The following is a 26546-nucleotide window of genomic DNA, read 5'->3' on the forward strand; positions in this document are numbered from 1 at the left end:
CTTGTTTCTCTTCTCAAGGTCACGCCTCGTTAACTAAGTAGCATCCTTTGTTTTTGTTTCTCGCCTATCTCCAACAATTCCCCCCTTTGAGACTTAGATAAATAGTTCTTATTTAAAATAAGTCTCACTTAGATATTTTCATTCTAAAACTTCAGTCTCTGGGAGATTTCAAAATTTTCCAAAACTGCTCATAGGTTCCTTCCCATTGACATATGTCTTGTGGGAATTTTTTCCTGTCCTTTATAGGGAAGTTTTCAAGTTTGAGGGATTTATCTCCCTCTGTCGTGAGCGTGCATACCCTGGGTGATTGCATTAGAGCAATTTGCTTCATCATGTGCCAAACCTTAAAATACAGTATGATTATAAGCAGTAAACATAAACATGTTAGCAATAACAAGATCACAACAGGGTGTAGCATGAGATTAAGAATGCCTGTTGTCTTGGGTGCCCATCCGAGGAGGGCTTCCCACCACCTATGTTCTCCATCTTTCTTCACCCGGTCCAAAACACGATGTATCTCTTCTGTGTCATGGTGAACGGTGATTGAAGCCCTTTGTCCCTCTTCTCGGGCACGTTCCAGCAACTGGCATAGATCATTATGTTGTAAAATTTTTTTTTCACCAGTGTGAGATCCATCCCAATGGGAGTAAGCAATAGATCTTTAACTAAAGCATAATTGGATTGTATTAGCTGATAAGTCGTAACCGGAGCTGAATAGTTGAAATCACATCCTATAATGTTAGTAAAGTTACAAATGCAAGTATTTGAGTGATTTTTTTATCCCGACAGTAATGTTATCTACAACTATAAAATTACATAGAGTTCTTATACACACACATCCTTTCCCAATATATATAAGCACAGTTCCAGGGATTTCTTTCGGATGTATCTCGAAGTGACAAACATTTTGCTCAGTGTCAAGACAAATGTCTTGAGCTTTGATGGTATTACTTTCGCAAATAAATCCCTGTTCTTCCCGTACCACACATGCATCAACTTCAACAGTCTGCCATCTGTTATTGTTTCGTTGGGCCCATACTCTATGCTCTAGTGGATAAAGTACAGTCCTGTTGTGATTTAATCCTAACGCAATGATCGGGTAGATGGTTTTTACTGATGCATTCTGTATGGTTACGACAAAGGCCGTGGCTTTGTTATCGATAGGATTGTGAGTGAAATTGCCCAGATACCACCACGACTGGAATTCTCTTTCAAATGCAGTTGCCTTTTCCCAGATTATTTTCCGAATTTCAGTAGGTAAGGTGCCATCTTCACCTTCTCTTACAATTGCTGCTATTGTATATTGCACTCACAGTTGAGCCTGGATACAACTAAGAGCTAGAGAAATATTATTTTGGGCTATACCAAGTGCATCTATGATTATTGGTGGTCCTTTTCATTAACCCTTTCCCGCTGAGGCAATATATCAGATAACAGCCACTGATGAGTTCCTAAGGGAGGATCACAATGGATGTTCTAGTTTTTTTAGATCATGTGTGGCTGTACTAAGTTTGTTTGCAAGTACTTCATATCTATGCTGTTTAAGACTCCCAATCCTGTCCCTAGGATACCAGTTACATCTCTTTTTACTCGATTTGGAAGGGTAAGAGACCGCCCATGTAACCATGCTAACCATCCTGTGTAGGACGCACTTACGAATGGTGAACAGGCTGGTTTAACTGCAGAGATATTAATCTGCATTGATAGTTCTACCCGTTTGAGGGACCATGATGGATTAAACAAAAGTCGTTGTTGTCCAACCCTTTTAACGACATATGGTCCAACTCTAGCTATCTGGGGGTTATTTCCTTTAGTAATATCCTAATTACTTCCCTAGCCCCATTGTTGCGACAAGGGAAAGTCTCAGGCCATCCGGAAAACGTATCCACTAGAACAAGTAGATACTTATGCTGTCCATATTTTGGTAATTCAGAGAAATCTATTTGCCAGTATTCCCTAGGGGTTATTCCTCTTTTTACGTCACCTGCTGGCGGCTTTCTTTGTATTTTGGGATCATTTACACAAGTTTCATCTCTTTACTATTATATCTGCATTTGTCTGCATTTTTGGCCCTACAGCGTATCTCTTAACGCTGCTTATCATAGCATCGGCTCCCATGTGAGTTTCTTCATGTAGCTTCTTGAGGAGAGCTTCCATCGTTTTTTTTAATTTCATCAAAACTACTCCGACACTCTGGAGTCCCTTCTAACAACTCCCCACAAGGCCCTTTGTGGCTGCGTATAAGGGCTTGGTTGTAAGTCCGAAATTGGGGATCCATATCCAGCAGAATCTGGCCAGTCCCAGAAAGTTTAGCAGGCTTACTGTGGCTTCTGTACAAGTCTGTTCTGTATCTGCTCCAATTAAGATATCGTCCACATACTGTAAGAGAGTAACATTATCATTATTAGTTTGCTATTTGTAGCGGGTTGACCCTGGCTAGATGCCAGGTGCCCACCAAAGCCGCTCTATCACTCCCCCTCCTCAGCTGGACAGGGGGAGAAAATAAAACGAAAGGCTTGTGGGTCGAGATAAGGACAGGGAGATCACTCACCAATTACCATCACGGGCAAAACAGACTCGACTTGGGGAAAAATTAGTTTAATTTATTACTAGTCAAATTAGAGCAGGATAATGAGAAATAAAACCAAATCTTAAAACACCTTCCCCCCCCACCCCTCCCTTCTTCCCAGGCTTAACTTTACTCCTTATTTTCTCTACCTCCTCCCACCCCGAGCGGCACAGGGGGACAGGGAATGGGGGTTTGGGTCAGTTCATCACACGTTGTTTCTGCCGCTCCTTCCTCCTCAGGGGGAGGAGGACTCCTCACACTCTTCCCCTGCTCCAGCGTGGGGTCCCTCCCACGGGAGACAGTCCTTCACGACCTTCTCCAACATGAGTCCTTCCCACGGGCTACAGTTCTTCACAAACTGCTCCAGCATGGGTCCCATCCACAGGGTGCAGTCCTTCAGGAACAGACTGCTCCAGCGTGGGTCCCCCATGGGGTCACAAGTCCTGCCAGCAAACCTGCTCCAGCATGGGCTCCTCTCTCCACGGGGCCATGGGGTCCGCAGGTCCTGCCAGGAGCCTGCTCCAGCACGGGCTTCCCACGGGGTCACAGCCTCCTTCGGGCATCCACTTGCTCCGGCGTGGGGTCCTCCACGGGCTGCAGGTGGATATCTGCTCCACCGTGGACCTCCATGGGCTGCAGGGGGACAGCCTGCCTCACCATGGTCTTCACCAGGGGCTGCAGGGGAATCTCTGCTCCGGTGCCTGGAGCACCTCCTCCCCCTCCTTCTTCCCTGACCTTGGTGTCTGCAGAGTTGTTCCTCTCACATCTTCTCACTCCTCTCTCTCTGGCTGCAACTGCCACTCCCCTGTAACTTCTTTTCCCTTTCTTCAATATGCTACCACAGAGGCGCTACCACTGTTACTGATTGGCTCGGCCTTGGCCAGCGGCGGGTCCGTCTTGGAACCCGCTGGCATTAACTTTATCGGACATAGGGGAAGCTTCTAGCAGCTTCTCACAGAAGCCACCCCTGTAGCCCCCCCGCTACCAAAACCTTGCCACGCAAACCAAATACACCATTGTTCTAATTCTTTGGCCAGTACTTCACCGAACAAAGTGGGACTATTTTTAAATCCCTGGGGAAGAACGGTCCAACACAGTTGTCCTTTCCTTCCAGTAGTCGGATTCTCCCATTCAAAAGCGAAGAGTGTTTGACTCTGTTCATCCACTGGAATGCAGAAGGCGGCGACATCTTTTAGGTCCAACACTGTAAAATAGGCATTGTTTTCGGGTACAGACGCTAACAAAGTATAAGGGTTGGACACCGTAGGATGTATGTCTTTGGTTATCTGATTTATAGCCCTCAAGTCCTGCACTAATCGGTAATCTTGGGAGTGAGGCTTTCTCACCGGTAAAACCGGTGTATTGTATTCAGATTGACATTCTCTGAGCAGTCCATATTGAATAAAGGTATTTATCAGGGCTTCGAGGCCCTTGCGAACTTCCAGCCTAATAGGATGTTGATGCACCCTTACTGGTTTTGCCCCTCTTTTAGTTCTGCTTTAATCGGACTCACATTTTTTGCTTTACCTGGGTTTTTAGAAGCCAATACCAGGGGAATTACCACATTTAATACAGCATCTGGAATATTCTCTTCAATTTCTTCCGGTGTTTCATCTGTCAGCAAGCAGATCTGAGCTCTCCAGGCGGTTTCAGGCGGGATATGGAGCTGTACAGCATTCTCAGAAAAGGTTACTTGTGCATTTAGTTTGCATAATAAATCTCGCCCCAATAAAGGTAGGGGGCATTCTGGCATGTATAGAAACTCATCAATTAATGTAGCTCCCCCAGTTGTGCATTCCATTGGTTGTAAAAATGGCCTTAATGTTCTTTTTCCCGTTGCCCCAACAATAGGTATAGTTACTTTACTTAGAAGTCCTTTACAAGTGGTGACCACTGAATGAGTAGCCCCACTGTCAATTAAAAAAATCTATGGTCTCGTTCCCCAGCTTAACTGGAACCAGGGGATCAGCTGGGGAGACTTTAATGTTCTCCCCTGGTCCCCTTCATTCATTGTCTGAATCTTCTAACATAATAAGATTAGCATTTTCTGCATGATCCCGTTCCTTTGGCCTCTTTCGTTTCGGGCACTCATTTTTCCAGTGTCCTTCCTGTTTACAGACCGCACACTGATTTAGCCCTCAAGGGGTTCAGTTTTGCAGACCTCTTCCCTGCATTATTCTACTGCATCCTCCTCTTCCTTTACTTTTTCCTCTACCCTTCCCTTCGACATCATTTCCATTTATTGCCGCTGCCAGCAAAGATGCTTGCAACTTTATTTTGTTCTGTTTTTCTTTTCTTTCCCTCTCATCTCGATTGTTATAAACCTTATATGCTATCTCTATCAATTGTGAGATCGACATTCCCCCAGCTCCATCAACTTTCTGCAACTTTCTCCTTATATCCTGAGTCGACTACCCAATAAACAACATATTGAACATCCTCTGATTTGCCTCATCATCCGGATTCAAGTCCGTCCATTTTCTAGCTACCTCACGTAGCCTTTCGTAAAAGGCCGATGGATTTTCCTCCGGACCCTGCCTTACCTCATAAAGCTTAGACACATTCTTCGGTTTAGGCGCTCCATGCTGAACCCCATATAGTATCAGCTGCTGATACTGCTTCAGTTGAGCCCTCGTTTCCCCCCCCCTCCATTAGGATCCCATTCTGGGTCCCTTTTAGTAGGTGGGAACTCCTCAGAATCTTCTTGCCTGTTTCTCCTTCCCGCTTCTTCCCTGGCCCTTTCGATCACCATTCTCTTTTCCTCTGCCGCAAAGAACGTATTTAGCAGAGCCTGTATATCTCCCCAATTGGGATTATGTGTTAACATTATAGCTTCTAATAGTTGATGTACTCCCTCAGGGTTTCCCTTATAGGATCCAACAGATTGTTTCCAATTTAACAGCTCAGAGGTAGTGAAGGGAACATGTACAAAAACCAGCAGTCCTTCCGGTCCCACCGCCTGTCTCAGGGCAGCCTGTACAACTGGTTGAGTGTGCCCCCTAGTCTGGCTGGAAACGGGGCTAAAATTCTCATTGCCTGATTGTAAATTAGGATCGATTGGCGATTGTCTGGCGCTATTTTTGTATGGAGGTGGGGCTGTCGGGACTAACAGTTGCACATCCTCCTGCTCTTCTCCCCCTGCAATCTTTCTGTCATCACAGCCTATGCAACAACCGCTCTCCTTTTTCTCGGAAGCTGTATACATCACTAGGTCAGTCTTTAGCTTACATTTTTCCCGCATATCAGATTTTCTGTACAAAGTCATAAAGGCATCAACATAAGGTACGTCGTCGCATTTCCCCATCCAACGGCAAAATGACATCAATTGTCATATAGCATTATAGTTTACCGATCCATTTTCTGGCCAGACTTCATCATAACCCCATTTTATAATTCAGCCACCATTGATAGCAATATCTTTTCATTTTATCTTTAGTCATTAGATTTCCCCCAAACTTATTCCGATTTTTCAAAATACACCCCAAAGGGCTACAGGGAGGAATCGTGGATTGGCTTGCTCCCGTTTTAGCCGAATTTACCTATTTGCCGGCTTTGACTCCCTTGGTCGGTAATTACCACTCTGACCCGCTTTGGTCAGTAATTACCGCTCTGCCCCCCCTTGGTCAGTACCGCTCTGACCCCCCTTGGTCAGTATGCGCACTCAGTCCTGACCCCCCTGGTCAATTAAGGCAATCCTTGCCGAACATCTACGTGCGACTTTATGTGCCCCCCTGGCGACTTGATGCGCACTCGGCTCTGACCCCCCTGGTCAATTACGGCACCCTTTGCTGAGCGTCTACGTGCGACTTTACCCTTTAACCTTCCATGGGAGTCATTGAATTTGTAATTAAATTTTATACTCACCAATCCAAGGATTCATTCCCCTTTCACCCTGATACAAATATCTCTGGTCGGCGTTGCACCTTTGAGTCGCTTGTCACCCCGGCTTCGGAGGGAATCCGGAGGAGTCCCCGATCAATAGGTCGGTGCGCGCTGGAGCTCGGTCCGGTCTGCTGTCGGGGACGGCAAGACGATCCGGGCAAGGCCTTATGGCCGTCCCATCTGGGGTGCCAAAATGTTGTCCCAAAAATCAGGATTCTTTCACCCGGTGTGCAAAAAAGCCAATTAACACACAGAGTCGAGATATTTGTTTATTTCACGTCTGCGCAGAGATGGGTGCTAGGTGGTAACTCCACAAAGCTAGCACACCCGGTTAACACCCGGTAAAGCATTTTATACCTTTCGAGCAACAGTTATCAGTATTTTTACAGTTTCGCTGAGTTACTCTCGTTCCTATTGGCTCTCGCAAGTCTCATCTCCACTTAAAGTCGCAGCGTCCTCCTTTTTTACTGCGCATGTTCTGTGAGGAAGGGGCTTCTGTTGGTAGGGGGCTCTCCCTACCCGAGGGCGGGTTTTCTAGTATGTTAATTAGGAGAGTTCACTCACAGTTCAAGTAGCTCTTTGGTTGCCCCTGTGCTTATCTTGGTATTTCTTTACCCTGCTGACTTATGGTGTCATCTTGTTTCTCTTCTCAAGGTCGTGCCTCGTTAACTAAGTAGCATCCTTTGTTTTTGTTTCTCGCATATCTCCAACACAGAAGTATATTTTCATACGAATTTTTTAAAAATTTATTATTATAATGATTATGCCACTTTATGGGTAGATCTGTGTGGTAAGAGTAGAAATGTTTGTGATAGCATAGGACTCATTTTGCCAGAGGCTTGCATTGCTATGCTTTCCAAATGGCGTAGTGGTTGCAGTGTTTTGTAGGAGCCTGTCAATGCAGCAGCTTGTAACAAAACACAGGGAATGGAAAGATGGTATTTTTGCATCAAACTACTGATGTCTTTCACCAACTGATTTTATATGTGAGCAGTTGGTACACATACTGTTTGTTTATATTGTAGTTTTTATTTTATTTCCTGATACTGAAGTGTGGGGAAAAAAGTAAGATGTCAATAAAAATGACTGGCACCATTTGTTCTTAGGGCTGAAACAGAAGAGGTATTTCTAACTAGTTAGTTATTTGCCTGGATGTTTAAAACTGAATTTAAAAGATTCTTGCCAAGGAGCCTGATCTGACAAGAGGCTGTGACTTGGTAATCCTGTTCATGTGAGGCAAAAGTGTGCCCTTATGGGCAAAAGAAGAATCATCCCTCCCACCCTCTACATCTGACACCTGCGCTGACCAGATATCTTGAAAATTAGCATGAGAAGTACATTCATTCCCATTCAGATTGACTGATACTACAGAGCAGCGACCTCGCTGTGGCTTCTGGATCTGCAGGTCACACAGCTGTCTGTTCTCGGGGCTTTTCATTTGCTCCATTGGGGGTGGCCAGGCTCCTCTGCCCCTGGAGCCACATGCCAAAACCTTTGTTCAGCTGAGACTGAGAATTGAATAGGCTTAGTCAAGTTGGTTTTTTGTTGTTTTTTTTTTTTTTTTTTTAATTTAATTTTGAACCCTTAAACACTTTCTAGCAGGGGTACAAACCCTTTTAGAAATTTCTCATGTTTATATTACAGTATATATAAACATCCTTTTATGTTGTCATTTTTTATAGGTGCTGTAGGTTGAAAGCCTCTATAACCTACTAGGATGACATTCATTAGAGCTCTTGAGTGTTCTTTTTGTGGGAAAATTACCATGACCTGGCCTGCCAGAGAGGAGAAACAGTAACAGATGGAGAGGGGAGGGAGGAACACTTTTAAACTCTGCTGTGTCAGCGTCAATATTGGCCATGAGGAAGAAGAAGGCAGATTACTTGCAGAGACTTCTGTAGGAGGTTTTCTTATTTTCTTCTGACTGTTTTTAAGCAGTCGTATTTAATACTTGACAAAACCAAATATCAGAATGGTGATCCAAAGCTTACTGGACAGAGTCAAATTTCAGTACATCTTTAACAGAACAATCCATAAAGAAGAAAAATGTATCCAGATTATTGAACTGTGTGTTTAGTCTGTGTGTATACAATCCATGTTGAGCCTCATGTATCATTATATTTAATAGACCGAGCAAAGTTACTTCCTTCGGTTTATTCCAGCTCTTCTGACTGAAAGTTGACTTTCAGTTTTGGGTAGGACTTTCTGAATTGCGTGGCTTAGAGAAAGCATAGAAGGGCCAACAGAAGCTTCTTTTATAGGACGAATGAGCAATCTTTATCTCTTGCCACATTGTTGTGCTTTGGCAGGCTGGCTCTGGTGGGCAGCAGCAAAAAGCTGTTTGTGATGTTGCTTCATATCCTAGTTGATTGGTGTTTTCCAAATGCTGTATGCTTTGATTACTCCCTACCTAAATAATACAAATAGGTGCTCTTAAAAAATGTTATTAAAAATCCCAGACAGAAGCAGCGCAGTTGTTCACAAGCTGTGGCTTGTGGAGCACTTCCAGACAATGCAGATTGAAGCCAGCTCAGGGAAAGTGCTGAGCTGTGCTCAGTCAGAGGAGATGGCAGCCGGGGCTTCAGTTGCCCATTCAGCGAGCACAGCTGTCTGTGTGCCATCCCCTGTTCCTCCCTGGCCCCTCTCTCTGGGTTGCTGAGCAGAAATTGAAGTCTCTCTGAGTTTGTGCCAATGTATATGAATTCAGCAATTTGTTTCCTGTGATACCAGTACAGGAGAAGCAGCTGATGATAAAGCCCACATGTTAAGTGTCCCTAAGAGAGTAGAGCTGTAGAAGCTGGTGGAGGTGTGGCACTGGTGGAGGTGGAAACTTGCTAATAGAGAATAGTAGGAAGCCTGAACAAGCAACCGTATTCATTATGGCAATTACTGGACAGAAATAAGGCATCTTCTGGGGTAAGATGAGTGTTAATCTGCATTTTGTTCTGCTGGTGCAGTTTGTAGCGCAGGTGGCTGGCAATCATTTGTAGGTGCTATAATCACACAAACAATAATGGAGGAATTCAGACATTTGAAAAGCAACAACAAAAAAGCACCAAAAGCACAGTGAACAGGCTAGCATTGATTCTTTACCTTGCGTAAGCTTTCTGGGATGCATTAAGGGACTAAGTGAAGAGTAGACAGTAATTCTAACACAGTAGATCAAGGATGGAGGGTACGTACTTCTAAGTGAACAACACAGACCTTTTTGGATGTTCTACATTATAAATAGTTGCTTATTGGTAACTCTGGCTTTGGGCCTTGTCTTTTGACCCATATTGCTCTTACCGTTCATTCCTTTGTCTTTGTCTTAGCAGAGCACTTCAGTTAGTACAGAAAAGGACTAATGCCATTTATTATGTTGTTTTGTCATTCAAAACAGTAAAACCAAACAGAACCGCTCATATTCTCTCTACTTTTTCTTCATAGACCCGTGTGTGTCTGGTGGGTGAGGGATGATGCTTTCAAAACCATCCTGGTAACTCCTTTCTGAAGAGTGACACGGGACCTTACTGGACTATAGGTAGGGAACTTTCCACACATAGCGTTACAAACTTTGGATGTATTTTATGTAGTGTTAGTATTTCTAGCCATTCTTTGGCTCAAAGACCTATCCATGGATGTTAAATGTTGTCTGCTCTTCCCTTTATTACCAGCAAGTCACTGTGTAGAACACAGTCCTTTAATTGTAATAAATTTAAGAAAATGTTGAAACCGTAAAGATATGCCATGTGGGCCATTACAAATAATTATCATGGGATCAGGAAGACCCACGACAGTGTTGTTTCATCTTCAGTTATTAATACAGTCAGGCATTGAGAAGTTGTGAAGGAAATTCAAAACAATCTCTCTAAGTTTTGCCAAGATTACTCAGTGGAATCACTTGTTGCCAGATGTTGATGCTGAACGAGAGAGAACAGCAGCCACCACTGGGGGGATTAGTTTTCTGAAATTACTCAAAGTCAATTATCAGTCTTTTTGTTGTATGGGTTTATTAATACTCTGTGGACTACCATACAGTTTGAATGACAAGCAAGCAGGTAGAAATTATATTTATGAGGAAAGTGTTTCTCGCCTATCCTGTTAGCTCTGGGAATGCATACAGCATCTTTTATTTGGGAGTTTAATGTAGCTGTGAAAAAGGGATTGTAGCATAGATTGTAGGATTGGAGTGAAAGATTTGGTCTACGTTTCCCAAGCAGTAGCTCCTGGAAGAGATATGCAGCTTGTGGCTAGGAACGGGGCCATATTCCTGGCCGTGACTGCATAGGAGGCTCTGCAGTGAGCTCAAAAAGACCTCAGCCAGATGTGAGCATTCAGAAGACGTTAAGAGCACTGCGCTCATGGCACTGGTTTCCAAACCATAGCAGAACTATTACAGCCATTCTATTATTTTTGTTTTGTTTGGTTTGTTTTGTTTGGGGGTGTTTTGTTTTGGTTTGGGGGGGGTGTTTCTTTTTTTTTTTTTCTTTTCTTTAGAACAGAAGAATACTTGGTGAGTGTTTGGGTGTTGTTTTGAATGTGGTGTGCTCTTAGTTTTTATGCAGTCTTGGAATTAATAATAAGCCAGGTGCTGCTTGTATTTCAAGGATAATGTATCCAACCCAAGATTCCAGGGAATCTAAAACCAGACTATTCCTTTTCTTCAAGCCATTCTCTTTGGCAGTAGCATGAGCTGAAAGGTTTGCATGAATTAAAGATTCATGGCAGAGTATGAAGTCAGGCCATTAAAGTTATCTTATGCTGATCAGACCCCCTTGAGCAGTTTGTTAATAAAGAAGTGAAAATCCAGCAGTATATTGCCTAAATATATTAAACTGCTTCAATGGTAGGTGCTGCTGGGAGGAATCTAGCATCCTTTCTGGAGTCTGGTTTGTTGATTATTGTATGACCCAGTTGGCAGCAAGCTGTCTTGTGAGGCACAGGACAATAATATCCTTCACAGCTACTTTGCCAAGTAATTGAAATATACTGCCAGCATTGTTTGGGACAGATATGTATTGGATAACCTATAGCTGCCAAGTTGCATGATAAAAAGAACTTTTTGTTTTTTCCATCATAAAGCTTTCCTGCATTGTTCATCAGCAAGCTGAGCCTGAGGAGCTCTGCTTCTGATAAGATTTAAGGGAGAGTTTCTAGTCAAGGTGTCAATAGGCATGTCCTGTTGCTCACTAAAAAATCTGCTTATTTTGAAGTTTTCCATGCCGTACTAGAAATCTAGGCATTTGTTCAAAATTCAGCATACTTTCAGAAAATTCAGATTGTGATGTCAAATTTATTAAAAAGTTATTTTTATAAATCCAGAAAAACTTAACCAAACGACACCAGTAGGTACCATCTTAGATAATCTTAATTTCTACCTCTGATCTCTGCCACATGACCTATCTGCAGGAAACAAGCAGTTCTTCATCAATCTCAAAATGGCTAAAAGCGCTCTCTTTAGCAAAAATGGGAATCTGGCAGGCCCCAAGTGCAAACCAGACTCTTTGTATAGAATTACCTGCAGGCCCTCTGATATGCTGGTTCTTCCTCTGCAAAGTTAATGTAGGCACCTGGTGCGGTTAGTCTGATCTTCTTGCCTCTGTTTGAATTTCTCTGTCTGAACTCTGCCTGAAAAGTAGATTGGCACATGTTCTCTTATTTTTCAAATTAGTCATGCCAGCTATGCATAAAAGAGCTGGAGCAGAAGCATTCCATATCCGTTGTTAAGTGTTTTATTTTCCAGACTAAAAACTGAATACTTGCAGCTCACATGTCATTATATGCTTGTCGTTCTTAATTACTTTCTGGCATTTTCCTGGGTGTTTTGTAGACAGGAAAATATATTTGATTTTTTTTTTAAACATACAGCTGAAATGCCTCCATAACTAGGCTAAAAAAAAAAAAAATATTCTGAGTTCTGTGAGGTGGAAAACTACTGTGAGAAATAAATGTGTGGACATATTAACTTGTTCCTTTCCGAAGGAGTAACTTACTTCGTCTCTTATTATCAGTAACCACTTTGTCCTGAAGGAATGAGACTGTTACACTCATTAAGGTGGAAATTAGTCATCAAGCATATTTGGTTATTTTCAGAGCATTTAAGTGTGTGATTTTTCCCTGTGGGTATTCTGTATACTGCGGCATGTTTTATCAAAGGAAAATGTAGTGTTTGCATACCAGATTTTCTACACACAAATTCATAAATGCACATGTACACAGAGGCAGATTTATAGTTCTGACCCTTGAGATATGCTGCCAGCAAGCTACAATAACTCTCCTGAAGCTGGTGGTAAATAGAAACTGCATCAGTGAAAAACTGAGAGTTTCTCAGCTGGCATTCCTTTTGCTTCATGGGATTTTATTCTCTCTTGACCGTCAATTGACAACTTGACTATCCTGACAATTTGCTGGAGTATAAGAAGCCTATTATTTCTCAAAAGAGCTGCAGTTCCTGAATCTGAAGTTAAATCTTCAGAGTCACCACGCTTAAGAGTGACACAGCTTTGTGGAGTATATGTCAATACACAGTCTGCTTAGGATAGATTCAAATGTGAAATACATCCGAGGGCTGTGGCCAGAAATTAAATGCAAATATATTATGCATAAGATTCCTTCATTCAGGAGACTTTCTTTTCTCTGCCATGGGGGCTGTAATGTATGCTGTGGTGTAGAGTGCCTGAGCTACTTCCCTGGTTGGGAGCAGTTTCATGCTTGGATCAAGCTGAGCCAAGAGTCTTCCCCCTCCAAGAAAGGGGGTTGTGTCCTCTCTCCCACATGGGTTCCTAGTTTCCACTCTTTGGTGTCAGCACAAATCATCGTGCAAATATCAGGTGAAGCAATTTGCATTTGAATCAATGAACTCCTCTATAACTAAGTAAAAAGACAACAGCAACAAAGACTACTTTCACCCAAATCATTAAGCTGATACTTGTCCCACAACTGCCTGATAGCAGAAGTTGGGAGCCCAAGGCAGTGGGCTGCCTTGTCATCAGGAAGGGCTAGTCAGCTCCTTTTGGCAGCAGCACGCAGCCAGATTGGTTTTGGTCAGGCACGAAGCTGCTTTTCAACAGCCCCATGTACCAGGTGCTGCCAGCCTTGTTGCAGGGCTGGGGCTAGAGGCAGCCTTGGGGCAGCTGGAGCCCCATGCACTGGGCAAAGGGGGGCATTGGGATCTGCTCTCAGTCACCTGCAAGGTGGCCCAAGTTCATCGTGTGACCCAAAGGCTCATGCATCCAGGGACAAGGAATTTGAGAGCTCTACAGCCAGGGCATTGCAATCAAAGACAAATCTTAGTCAAGCAGGGATGGGTAGGATTTAGCTGTAGCAGCTGATAGGAAATGTGACCTAATGGTGGCTGGTTTGTCTGGGTGTGTCCTGGTTTCGGCTGGGACAGAGTTAACTTTCTCTTTAGTAGCTGGTACAGTGCTGTGTTTTGGATTTAGTGTGAGAATGATGTTGATAACATGATATCATAAGTTTGTTATTCTTCTATTTTGAAGTTGCTGAAGAGTACTCACATGATGTAATATTAAGTATCTGCATTAAATACCTGAATTATTCGCCTTCTCTAAAGACTCTACTGACTATGATAAACCTTAATTCAGCCACCTCAGTTTAGTGCCTGCTCTTCAATGGTATGTGCAGAATTTCCCTGGTATGCGCCATCTGCTATGATAAACAGGAGCAAAGACTCTTGTATCAGGTGACAATAATTTATTACTAATACAGTGCCATAGCCATAGTTTGCAATTCAGTCAATTATGCTAAACAAATATGAAGATACCTGCCCTGGAGAACTCACAGGCTGCATTCAGGAATGGCAGGATAATTTACAGTGCCAAACAAAACAAATACAGTGGCTGCACTGGGTGCTGATTACTTGTGCTTTTAATAAGGTTTTGGTTTTTTTTTTTTCTTTGTTGGCCGTATGCCTGCTGAAATCTGACACTCACCAGTATTAATTGCCTCTTTATGCCTTGCTAAAATAGCTGTAGGAAAATATTTTTCTGAAATCTCAGGTTTTAAGGGAATTTTGAATATAGCTTGATGAGATATGACAGTGAAGGAATCCTTGAATATTTAATTTAGAGTGAAGATAATTAGTCTCTTCTGTGCAATGAAGTATATAAGCTTTTCATTATAAGCTTGCCTCTGACACTGGATGAAATAAAGTAGTAATTGAAAACAAAGTTTTCAAGAAACCAAGCCAGTTTATAATTTTGGGTTGAATTAGACTAATAGTTTCATCTCTTATGAGTTATATAGTCCCAGCTACTTTTAAATGCTGGACTGGTTAAACACATTTTAAAAAAAAAAAAAAAATCAAATTTTCAGTCTGAAGCATGATTTTAATGAGTTGAAAACAGCTAAACAAAAGTAATTTAAAATAAATTCAAATAAGTTCAAATATTTTCAAGTGTATTCAAATAAATGAAAATACATTTTATTTTGTATTGCATAAAATGTTATGGATTGACTAGAAATAAAAATTTCAGTCCTCTGTTAAAATTATATATCAGTACGAATGGAACCAACTGAATTTTTTTTCATCACACCAAAAGGATCTGTTACTGAACTGTTTTTTGCTGTTAGGATAACTGCTGTCAGTTTTCTTTTATAGAGAAGCCAGTGTTTTTATGATGTTCATGAAGATATTAAAATGCCTTTAAACAGATACAATTTTACTAAATGAATATTTACTGATGCCAGGTATGGATCGTGCAAGATAATAATCTCAGATAAGGATTAAGATAGACATAATGCTACTGCTAATGATACCGTGGTAGGCACTGAGTGGACACACCTCCCTGTCCTTGAAGAGTTTGCAGCATGGATAGGAAAGCTGTCACCCCTCATGTGGATGGGACAGCAGAGCCCCAGAGCACCGCTGAGTGAGCTCCACAGGGTCTGCGGAGGTTCTGCAGCACCGCAGGGTCGATTTGGTTTTCTTAATTACCTAGTTGGAAAGTTATTAAAAAAAAACTTCTTCACCACAGTTGGTGCTGTGTTAGCATGGCAGCCACGGGGAACCACCAACCACTGCTTTCTCTGCAACAGCCTCTCCAGGCTGCAAGGCTTTGTGCTTCCCTTCTCCCTCCTGCTCCCCCATATATCTCACGTCTCTTCTGTAAGCTAAATGCCGCTCTTTAAACCTTTCTCAGTTGGTCAAGTTTTCTGAACTTCATATCTTTATTGCTCTCTTCTGCACATTCTTTGGTTTGTCAACAACCTTGGAAAGGAGAAGCAGCCCAAAAGGCAACGTGGTGTTCAGTAGCACCTGGGAGTGGGGCAACTAATCTCCTGTCCTGCATGTGCTGCTCCCATTAATGTGTTACAGAATTCCTGGTGCCTTTGAGACAATGACATTGTGTTGTTGGCTCACATTCAGTTTGTGGCTTACTCCAATACTCCTCTTCCATTATAGGGCTGCTCCTCCCCCCCCCCCCCCCCCCCCAAAACTGCTGGCTAGTGGTAGAATATGACACTCTGACATTTAATCTTAGAATAAAGCAATGAGAAAACTGTCATGAATCATGGGAATTCCCTTGATATAATCACTTATAACCCTGTGATTTAGCTGGTATTACTCTTTTTTGTTTTGTTTTTTTGTTTTGTTTAAACATTGTCCAAAATGTGTGTTAGAAGAAGCTTCAGACTGAAAAATGCTTTAGTGAAATACACAAAATTCATCTTTATTTCCAGATTAGGGGTGGGCATAATGGGTTTTGCTGTGGATCTGGACAAGTCCCACAGCTGCGTTAGCGTGACATTGGTGCCCTGCTGCTGGCACTGTCCTATGTCAGAGCAAACACTCAAAGTTCTGTTTGGTTTGTGGTCAGTAAAGATCCCAGCACTGCTGCTTTTCATGGATTAAGGTGATAACTGTGGTGGCCAAACTAAGTTTCTGACAGTATAGTTTCCCCTTTGGCCTTAACTGCTACTTATAAAACTTTGCAAATATAACTCCTAAACTGACAGGCTAGTTTTCTTCAGCTAGAGGATAAGCCTTTCTAAGAGCTTTTGCTCTCCCTGAGGTTTATTGCAAAATGAAAATGTTCTCTGGCATCAACTCAGGTTTGTAAACTTTGTTAACCAAAGAAATACTGAGTTCATATTCCAAAATACTTGGAATCTAGTTGTTGACTTTTGGGTACGCAGGGCTGTTGCTCTCACTCAGCACAGTTTTGCCCTTAAACTTCTGGATGATCCCTGTACACACTTTCTTGTTTATTCCCTTTTCTGTCAGAGGGCTCTTTCCTGGAAAATTGAACGTGAGCACAGTTTCCAAATTGTGCTGAGAGTGATTGTTCTCTTTTGCTGTGAGAGCGCTTGGTGGGATGGATTGTGGACATTTTGCACATTACTGATTTTTTAGCACTGCAGATGGGAATATTTGAATTACCAGAGATGATGAGTGGATGGGGTGCATACGTAGAGAGGGAGATTGGCAGGTAGGACGTGGGTGTGGGGTTCAGCTGGGAGTTTCTGCCTGTAGGGCAAGTGGGAAGGGGTGGTAGCTGAGAGGGGCTGTGGCAGGCAATACTTGCCAGTAGTGATCTTCTGACCTTCACCCACTCTCCCTGGCACTACTTGCCCCCCTGTCTTTCAGCCCACCTCCTTCCCTTGGACATCACAGCTTCTTTCTTCCTTTAAAGTTGACCTTGGCTGCACGGTCTTTTAATTGTTATTTTCTTGGTTTTGGGGGGATGGGAAGGACAGAAGGCAGTGCCGGATTGTACGGACTGGTTTACAGAGACTTTGAAGGTAGAGCTGTTCAGTATTGAGGAATGTTTTCTTTGTACAACATTAATCACTTTGCATTCCATTTTCACCGTAACAGCTCAGATATAATTACTCCACACCATGGGCTACTTAGATGAGTACTGTATATTTAAGTGAACTTTTTAACCTGCTAAATGAATCATACAGAAAAAGTTAATACTATTTATATTTAATTAAACATTTGCAAACTGGGCAGGAGGGAAGAGTGTACACAAAAGCAATGTTATCCTTTATGTTCAAGCTAATCAAGGGGAGCCTGGTGTCTTTTTGAGAGATGATGAGTATGAGCTTCTGCTACAGTCAGTTGATTGTAATAAAGGGGTTGATTTTTAAAAAGGACACTGTCCACTTGAATATTGTGAAATTCAGTAACTTTAAAAAAATGCCTGATTGGGGATATAGCCTCCTTTTTCTGATTGGTCCTGCTTATTTCTTGATAATGTTATCTTCAGAGGGTTTGGGGAGGGGGCTGGAAAGAGATGAATGCATATGGTAAGGTTCATTCTGTCTGTTTTACCCCCTGTACGCCTCCATGTCTATTTAGCACCTTGCTAGAGATTTGATCTTACACATGATGCTATAAAATATCTGAAAGCATTTCATTTTTAAAGAGGTGCAGTATGCCTTTATCTTGCTTTTAATGAAAGTTTATAGCCTTCCTTGTTGCCTACAGAATTTTGCAAATGTGAATCCTAAAGGCTGAGGCCCCAGAAGAAATAAGAAAGCTCATTTTTTAAACACAGTTTTAAGCCAACCTCATGAATGTTGAATGCCTGTGGTAAGCTTGGCAAGTCAAGTAACTTCTTAATACAGTCCCATTCACTATCTTTGGTGTATGAATGCCTCAGCTACTTAAAACAAAGAGAGTAGAAATAGTATCTTTCTCTACATGTTCTTTCTCAACCTCTGAGCAAACTGATTTACAGATATACACGTTGTATATTAGTTGCTCTATGTGGATGCTACTTAGGTCCCAATCCTGCAGTGAGATTTCTAAGCATAAGCCACTGCTAAAATCACTGGTGCAGGATGAGAAGGCATGCATCTCTCTGAAAAGGGCTCGTTTCATGTCTGGGTAGTGCTGAGGGAGAGCAACAAGGCATGTTTTAGCATGGAAATGTTGGACAGACTGTTTCAAGTGCAGGGAAGGTACAGGAAGTTATTAGTAGTAAAACTACTGTGTAGAACTGAGTCATACTTGTTTATATATAAAAAATGAGTTTTCTTGTTAAAATAAGCAGCAGTTGTATTTGCTTCCTGGAGTTTTCTCAGTTAAATTGTTATTTCAGGAGAAAGACTTTACCCAAAGCTTACCAAAGTACAGAAATTTCAGTGTGTCGTGGTTTAACCCCAGCCAGCAACTAAGCACCACGCAGCCGCTCGCTCACTCCCCCCCCGCCCCTGGGATGGGGGAGAGAATCAGGAAAAAAACCTCATGAGTTGAGATAAAGACAGTTTAATAGGACAGAAAGGAATGAAAAACAATGATAATGATGATGATAATAATAATATGACAATAGTAATACTAAAAGAATTAAACTATACAAAGCAAGTGGTGCACAATGCAATTGCTCACCACTCGTTGACCAATGCCCAGTTAGTTCCCGAGCCGCGATCCCCCCTCCCAGTTAACTCCCCCCAGTTTATATACTGGGCATGATGTCATATGGTATGGAATAGCTCTTTGGCCAGTTTGGGTCAGCTGTCCTGGCGGTGTCCCCTCCCAGCTTCTTGTGCCCCTCCAGCCTTCTTGCTGGCTGGGCATGAGAAGCTGACAAATCCTTGACTTAGGATAAACACTACTTAGCAACAACTGAAACCATCAGTGTGTTATCAACATTCTTTTCCTACTAAATCCAAAACACAGCACTATACCAGCTACTAGGAAGAAAATTAACTCTGTCCTAGCTGAAACCAGGACAGTATCCACCCCTTATTCTATACCATCTACATCATGTCCAGGTCCCACACTTTCCAATGCATTTTCAATTAATCACCACCACTTTTGCTGCCTTTTAATACATATACACACAGATATCATTCCCTTAATGTATAAGCCTTTACAATGTCCATTTAAAATGTTCATTGAGTTCATTCAGTCCATGACTTTGAGCTCCACCTGTCGTAACAGTCTGTCTGGGCAGGAGGGATGGTGTGAAGTCCGCTCAGTCGGCAGAGCAGGATCCGGCTTTGGCGCAGTGCAGCGGGCAGATGACATTGGGCGCAGCAGGAGGATGGTGTGTGGTGTCGGATTGTTGCATGCTGCAGTCAGTCCTGGTTCCATCACTACTGCACTTCACTTGGTTTTGTCAAAGTTCATTCTTCATTAATCTAAGTAATTCTTACTGTAATACCATTGATATAGCATATAACAACTATAGTAATGATGACATACAGTGGCAGGGTTATATAGCAATTAACATCATACAATTTAATTCACTGGCTGTTCTCACCCAAAATCAAATCCCCTTGAGGCACACATCGGACTTCCCCATCCTTCCGCATCACCCACCAAGTGCACCCAGGTCCTTGAGCAAAAGCAATCCCACGAATGGGTTTGCCTTTGCTTGAGGCAGGAGTAACCCAGACTGTCTTCCCTAGCATATTTTTTATGTGCACCACAGGAACTTTATCCCCTTCTACAGTATGTAAAAGTTCTGATTGGGCAGGGCCAGCCCGATTGGCAGATCCTCTAGTGTTGACTAACCAGGTGGCCTTTGCTAGATGTGTATCCCAATGTTTGAAGGTCCCACCACCCATTGCTCTCAATGTAGTCTTTAACAATCCATTGTATCACTTGATTTTCCCCAAGGCTGGTGCATGATAGGGGATGTGATACACCCACTCAATGCCGTGCTCTTTGGCCCAGGTGTCTATGAGATTGTTTCAGAAATGTGTCCCATTGTCTGACTCAATTCTTTCTGGGGTGCCATGTTGCCATAAGACTTGCTTCTCAAGGCCCAGGATAGTGTTCCGGGCAGTGGCATGGGGCACGGGATATGTTTCCCGCCATCCGGTGGTTGCTTCCACCATTGTAAGCACATGGCGCTTGCCTTGGCGGGATTGTGGGAGTGTGATGTAGTCAATCTGCCAGGCCTCTCCATATTTGTATTTCAGCCATCGTCCTCCATACCAGAGAGGCTTTAACCGCTTGGCTTGCTTAATTGCAGTGCATGTTTCACATTCATGGATGACCTGTGTGATAGTGTCCATGGTCAGGTCCACCCCTCGATCACGAGCCCATCTATATGTTGCATCTCTTCCCTGGTGGCCTGAGGTGTCATGGGCCCACCAAGCCAGAAATAATTCACCCTTATGCTGCCAATCCAAATCCACCTGAGCTACTTCAATCCTAGCAGCCTTGTCTACCTGCTGATTGTTTTGTTGTTCTTCAGTGGCCCGACTCTTAGGTATGTGGGCATCTACCTGACGTACTTTCACAACCAGGTTCTCTAGCCGGGCAGCAATATCTTGCCACAATGGGGCAGCCCAGATGGGTTTACCTCTGCGTTGCCAGTTACTCTGCTTCCATTGCTGCAACCACCCCCACAGAGCATTTGCCACCATCCATGAGTCAGTATAGAGATAAAGTATTGGCCATTTTTCTCGTTCAGCAATGTCTAAAGCCAGCTGGATGGCTTTCACCTCTGCAAACTGACTCGATTCACCTTCTCCTTCTGCAGTTTCTGCAACTTGTCGCATAGGACTCCATACAGCCGCCTTCCACCTCCGATGCTTTCCTACAATGCGACAGGACCCATCAGTGAACAGGGCATATTGCCTCTCATTTTCTGGCAGTTTATTATACAGTGGGGCCTCTTCAGCACGCATTACCTCCTCCTCTGGCGATATTCCAAAATCTTTGCCTTCTGGCCAGTCCGTGATCACTTCCAGAATTCCTGGGCGACTGGGGTTTCCTATTCGACTTCGTTGTGTGATCAGTGCAACCCACTTACTCCATGTAGCATCAGTTGCATGATGTGTAGAGGGGACCTTCCCTTTGAACATCCAGCCCAGCACCGGCAGTCGGGGTGCTAAGAGGAGCTGTGTTTCAGTACCAACCACTTCTGAAGCAGCTCGAACTCCTTCATATGCTGCTAATATCTCCTTTTCAGTTGGAGTATAGCGGGCCTCAGATCCCCGATATCCCCGACTCCAAAACCCTAGGGGTCGACCTCGGGTCTCCCCAGGTGCTTTCTGCCAGAGACTCCAGGTAGGGCCATTCTCCCCGGCTGCGGTGTAGAGCACATTTTTAACATCTGGTCCTGCCCGGACTGGCCCAAGGGCTACTGCATGAACTATCTCCCGTTTAATCTGTTCAAAGGCTTGTTGTTGCTCAGGGCCCCATTCAAAATCGTTTCTCTTCTGGGTCACTTGATAGAGAGGGCTTACAATCAGACTATAATTTGGAACATGCATTCTCCAAAAACCTACAACCCCTAAGAAAGCTTGCGTTTCCTGTTTACTAGTCGGTGGAGACATAGCTGCTATTTTGTTGATCACATCCATTGGGATGTGACGACGTCCATCTTGCCATTTTATTCCTAAAAACTGAATCTCCTGTGCGGGTCCCTTCCCCTTACTTTGTTTTATGGCAAAACCGGCCTTCAGAAGGATTTGGATTATTTTCTCCCCTTTCTCAAAAACTTCTTCTGCTGTGTTGCCCCATACGATGATGTCATCAATGTACTGCAGGTGTTCTGGAGCTCCACCTTTTTCCAGTGCAGTCTGGATCAGTCCATGGCAAATGGTGGGGCTGTGTTTCCACCCCTGGGGCAGTCGATTCCAGGTGCACTGGACGCCCCTCCAAGTGAAAGCAAACTGTGGCCGGCACTCTGCTGCCAAAGGGATTGAGAAAAATGCATTGGCAATATCACTTGTGGCGTACCACTTGGCTGCCTTTGACTCCAGTTCATATTGAAGTTCTAGCATGTCTGGCAGGGCAGCACTCAGCGGTGGCGTGACTTCATTCAGGCCACGATAGTCTACTGTTAGTCTCCATTCTCCATTAGACTTTTTCGCACTGGCCATATGGGGATGTTAAAGGGTGAGCGAGTCCTGCTGATCACTCCTTGGCTCTCCAGTCGACGAATCAGCGTATGGATGGGAATGAGGGAGTCTCGGTTGGTGCAATATTGCCGCCAGTGCACCCTTGTGGTAGCGATCGGCACCTGTTGCTCTTTGACCCTCAGCAACCCCACAACCGAAGGGTCCTCAGAGAGTCCGGGCAAGGTGGACAACTATTCAATTCCCTCTGTCTCCAAGGCAGCTATACCAAAAGCCCACCAATACCCCTTTGGGTCCTTGAAATACCCTCTCCTAAGATAATCTATGCCAAGGATGCATGGGGCCTCTGGGCCAGTCACAATGGGGTGTTTCTGCCACTCATTCCCAGTTAGGCTTATTTCAGCCTCCAATACAGTTAGCTGTTGGGATCCCCCTGTCACCCCAGAGATACAGATGGGTTCTGCCCCTTTATAACTTGATGGCATTAGGGTACACTGTGCACCGGTGTCCACTAGAGCTTTATACTCCTGTGGATCTGATGTGCCAGCCATCGAATCCACGCAGTCCAATAAACCCGGTTGTCCCTCTCCTCCGCCTGGCTGGAGGCAGGGCCCCTCTAATCCTGGTCAGAGTATTTGTTACTCACTTCTTGTAAAAATGACTTAGAGGTCCCTTCAAGAGGGTCAGAAGCCCTTCTACTTTGTCTGGGGAACTGCCCGCTGGAAACCGGAGCGGCATCTTTCCTGGAAGAATCCCCTTTTCTGGTTGTTTTTCCTTTCAATTCACGTACCCGTGCATCTAGGACCGAGGTAGGTTTTCTATCCCACTTCCTCATGTCCTCTCCACGGTCACGCAGGTAAAACCACAGGGTACCCCGTGGTGTATACCTTCTATATTCTCTCTCTTGATCAGAGGAATGCTCACTCCTAATAGATGAGATATTGGTCCGTACAGGTGGGGAGTAGGAATTTTTCGATCAGTTTGATCAGTTTTTCGGACTTTTCGGACAGTTTTTCCACAGCTGAGACACAGGCTCGTAGGGACGAAGAGAGATTTTCTTCATATTGCCGGAGTTGGCGAGCCATTTCATCCACTGTCGGTGCCTCTTTGACTTTCCAAGTCAGTACTGCCAATGGGTTGGCATACGATGATGGTGCGCTCCGTACAAACTTCCGCCACATGGGTCGTGTGCATTGAACTTCGTCTGGATCTCTGGGTAATTGTAAACTGTCCGGGTCATAATAAATCATCTCTAGCACGGCTAGTTCCCTCAGGTACTGAATACCTCTTTCCATGGTGGTCCACTTGCCTGGGTGACATACAACATCTTCCTTGAAGGGGTACCTTTCCTTCACACTTGACAGGAGTCGCCTCCAGAGGCTGAGGGCTTGTGTCCCTTTTCCAATCGCCTTATCAATGCCCCCTTCCCTAGAAAGGGATCCCAGCTGCTTGGCTTCCCTACCCTCTAATTCCAGGCTACTAGCCCCATTGTCCCAGCATCAGAGCAGCCAGGTGATAATGTGCTCGCCTGGACGACGGCTGAAATTTTTTCACATATCCCGCAGCTCACTCAGGGATAGAGATCGGGTGATTACTTCTGGTTCTGCCTCTTCCTCCTGTTCTCGTGATGGCCCTGGTTCACCTTCATCCTTCGCTAAAAGTGAACTGATTTTTTTGTATATTTCTTCTTCTGTATAGGGGTGACTGATACTGGCACAGATTGGTTCTCTGGTTCAGCCGCAGCGCCTGTCGCCGGGGTTGGAGTAGCCGCAGTATCTGTCGGTCTGTTTTCCCTCCCTTCCCCCTGAGGGTGCTGCACAGTATCGAGCAGTGTTTGGTAGATACTAGCCAGGGCCCAGCACAGTGCGATAAGTTGTGCCTCTTTGGAATCGCCACAGCATTTTCCTTTCAGATAGTCTATCACTTCATCAGGGTCCTGTAGTTGTTCGGGAGTGAAGTTCCAAACCATTGGAGGTGAGAAGTTCTCTAGATACCTGCCCATATTCTCCCACATGCCGTGCCACCCATGGCTATCCAGCCTCAGGGCAGATTTCCAAAAGGTATTCTTAAACAGTTGTTTAACCTTAAACAAGGCCTGGAACACATTCAGGAGACATAATGATAGGAACATGCTGGTTTGAACATCCCAAGGATATTCAAAGTTCTCAAGAGCTACTGTAATTTGCCTGGAGGAGAAGGGGAAGCTGAAGAAAGGTGTCTCCTCCATGGCTTGGCTCTCTGATGAGAAAAGGTACAAGGTGTAATTATTAATAGTTTCTGACAGATGGCTCCTGAAGTACGGAGGTGACGGCAATGCTGAGTACAAATACCAGATCAGTTTCATGACCAGCAATTCCATCGTATCATAAGCCAGTGTTACAAAGTAGAACAACATGATAACTCTGGCCCAGTTCCCACGGGTGATAAACAGCACAACAGGGAGCATATACTGCAAGTAAGGCATTACATAATGCACCTTTAAGAACAAGCGCACCAACTTTGAGAGCGAATACATCAACATTGTGACCAGCAACTATTGAACTAATATAATGAATGTTTATAACAAATTTGTTCTAACACATTCCAGTCACATTTGTCGTTATCTCAACCCGTCGAGCCCCACGTTGGGCGCCAAAAAGGACTGTCGTGGTTTAACTCCAGCCGGCAGCTAAGCACCACGCAGCCGCTCGCTCACTGCCCCCCCACCCCTGGGATGGGGGAGAGAATCAGAAAAAAAAACCTCGTGAGTTGAGATAAAGACAGTTTAATAGGACAGAAAGGAATGAAAAACAATGATAATGATAAGAATAATATGACAATAGCAATACTAAAAGAATTAAACTATACAAAGCAAGTGGTGTACAATGCAATTGCTCACCACTCGTTGACCGATGCCCAGTTAGTTCCCGAGCCGCGATCCGCCCCTCCCAGCCAGCTCCCCCAGTTTATATACTGGGCATGATGTCATATGGTATGGAATAGCTCTTTGGCCAGTTTGGGTCAGCTGTCCTGGCTGTGTCCCCTCCCAGCTTCTTGTGCCCCTCCAGCCTTCTTGCTGGCTGGGCATGAGAAGCTGAGAAATCCTTGACTTAGTATAAACACTACTTAGCAACAACTGAAACCATCAGTGTGTTATCAACATTCTTTTCCTACTAAATCCAAAACACAGCACTATACCAGCTACTAGGAAGAAAATTAACTCTGTCCTAGCTGAAACCAGGACACAGTGTTAAGCTGCTTTTAAAAGTGAAGAAATCATCTTGCCCTCTGTTCTTTCTGTTGTTTCTCTAAGCAACAATTAAACCATCCAACCCTCAGGGTCACTTATCATTGGGAGAGATATGAACACCAAGCTGGAAAACAGTTTTGCCCTTTGCGATTTATAGGCGCCTTCAGGGTGGTGATAAATGGTCTCTGTTAAAAAGAGAGACAATTATGTTTAATTGATTGCAGTGGAGAGTTTTTGACTTTTTAATTGTAATACCTAAGATGTTTTGTGCCTTAAAGAGACTGATATATTCATTTGCATGTTTTTTTCCATGTCTTAGTGCAAATGCTAACAGCGTTCTAGAGCTATCTCCTCTCATGGGGAAGGGGAATGGTGCCGTTTATCCCCTTGTCACCTATGGCTCATATTATTGCACCCAAACCCAAATCCTTCATGTCCCAATTACCCAAAATAGAGGTTTGGGTTCTTAATGTGCAGACCATCAACATCGATAGCTAATAGGCTTCCTTTGTGGGTTTGAGTTGAATGTAGCTACAGTGATGCAGTGATATTTCTGTGTTTGTGTAACTTGCATGCTTTGTAGTGATCAAAATATCCCAAGAGCAACCTTTTGAAAAGTACAACTGACTTAATAAATGTGTTTCTGATGTTTGTATCTACTGGAAGAGGCATTTGGAGAAGGGAGGGGAAAGAGCGATTGAGAAAGGACAAATATTTCTGAGTCATTTTTCTCTCTTTTCTTTCCTGCGTTTGGCTATTTCCATCGTAAACTGTGGAGTGATCGATGCCTGTCTGAATGGGATGTAAGATGGCTCTCAGAAGGCGAAATATTTTGCAGTTTTTAACCTCCTTCCTTCCTTTGCTACATTTCAAGTTGTCAGTTTTAAACATGCTAAAGGCTGACAAAGTTTAGTAACTGTGAAGGATGTTTGTCTAGTTTACACTAATTCTTCATTTATGATATCCTGCCTTTTTTAAGGAAAAAAGAAGAAAAAGTGAACAAATAGTGTTTTGTCTCATTTCTGAAATTGTTAACGTGAATGTGTATATCCCACACAGGATGACGACTATGAACTCCCTCAAAATATTAGAGTT

At 43.7% G+C, this 26546-nt stretch overlaps 1 long non-coding RNA gene across 1 annotated transcript; it reads right to left on the minus strand.

Annotated features, from left to right (window-relative positions):
- Window position 1: 1 nt before the first annotated feature.
- Window positions 2-7102, minus strand: LOC127027973 (uncharacterized). The gene is made up of 2 exons (XR_007767906.1): window positions 6434-7102; window positions 2-2379 (listed from the first exon to the last, which is right to left on the minus strand). It is a non-coding gene; the product is annotated as an uncharacterized LOC127027973 (long non-coding RNA).
- Between the last annotated feature and the right edge of the window lie 19444 nt (window positions 7103-26546).

Source organism: Gymnogyps californianus, unplaced genomic scaffold, assembly GCF_018139145.2.
Source record: "Gymnogyps californianus isolate 813 unplaced genomic scaffold, ASM1813914v2 HiC_scaffold_113, whole genome shotgun sequence".
Lineage (NCBI taxonomy): Eukaryota > Metazoa > Chordata > Aves > Accipitriformes > Cathartidae > Gymnogyps > Gymnogyps californianus.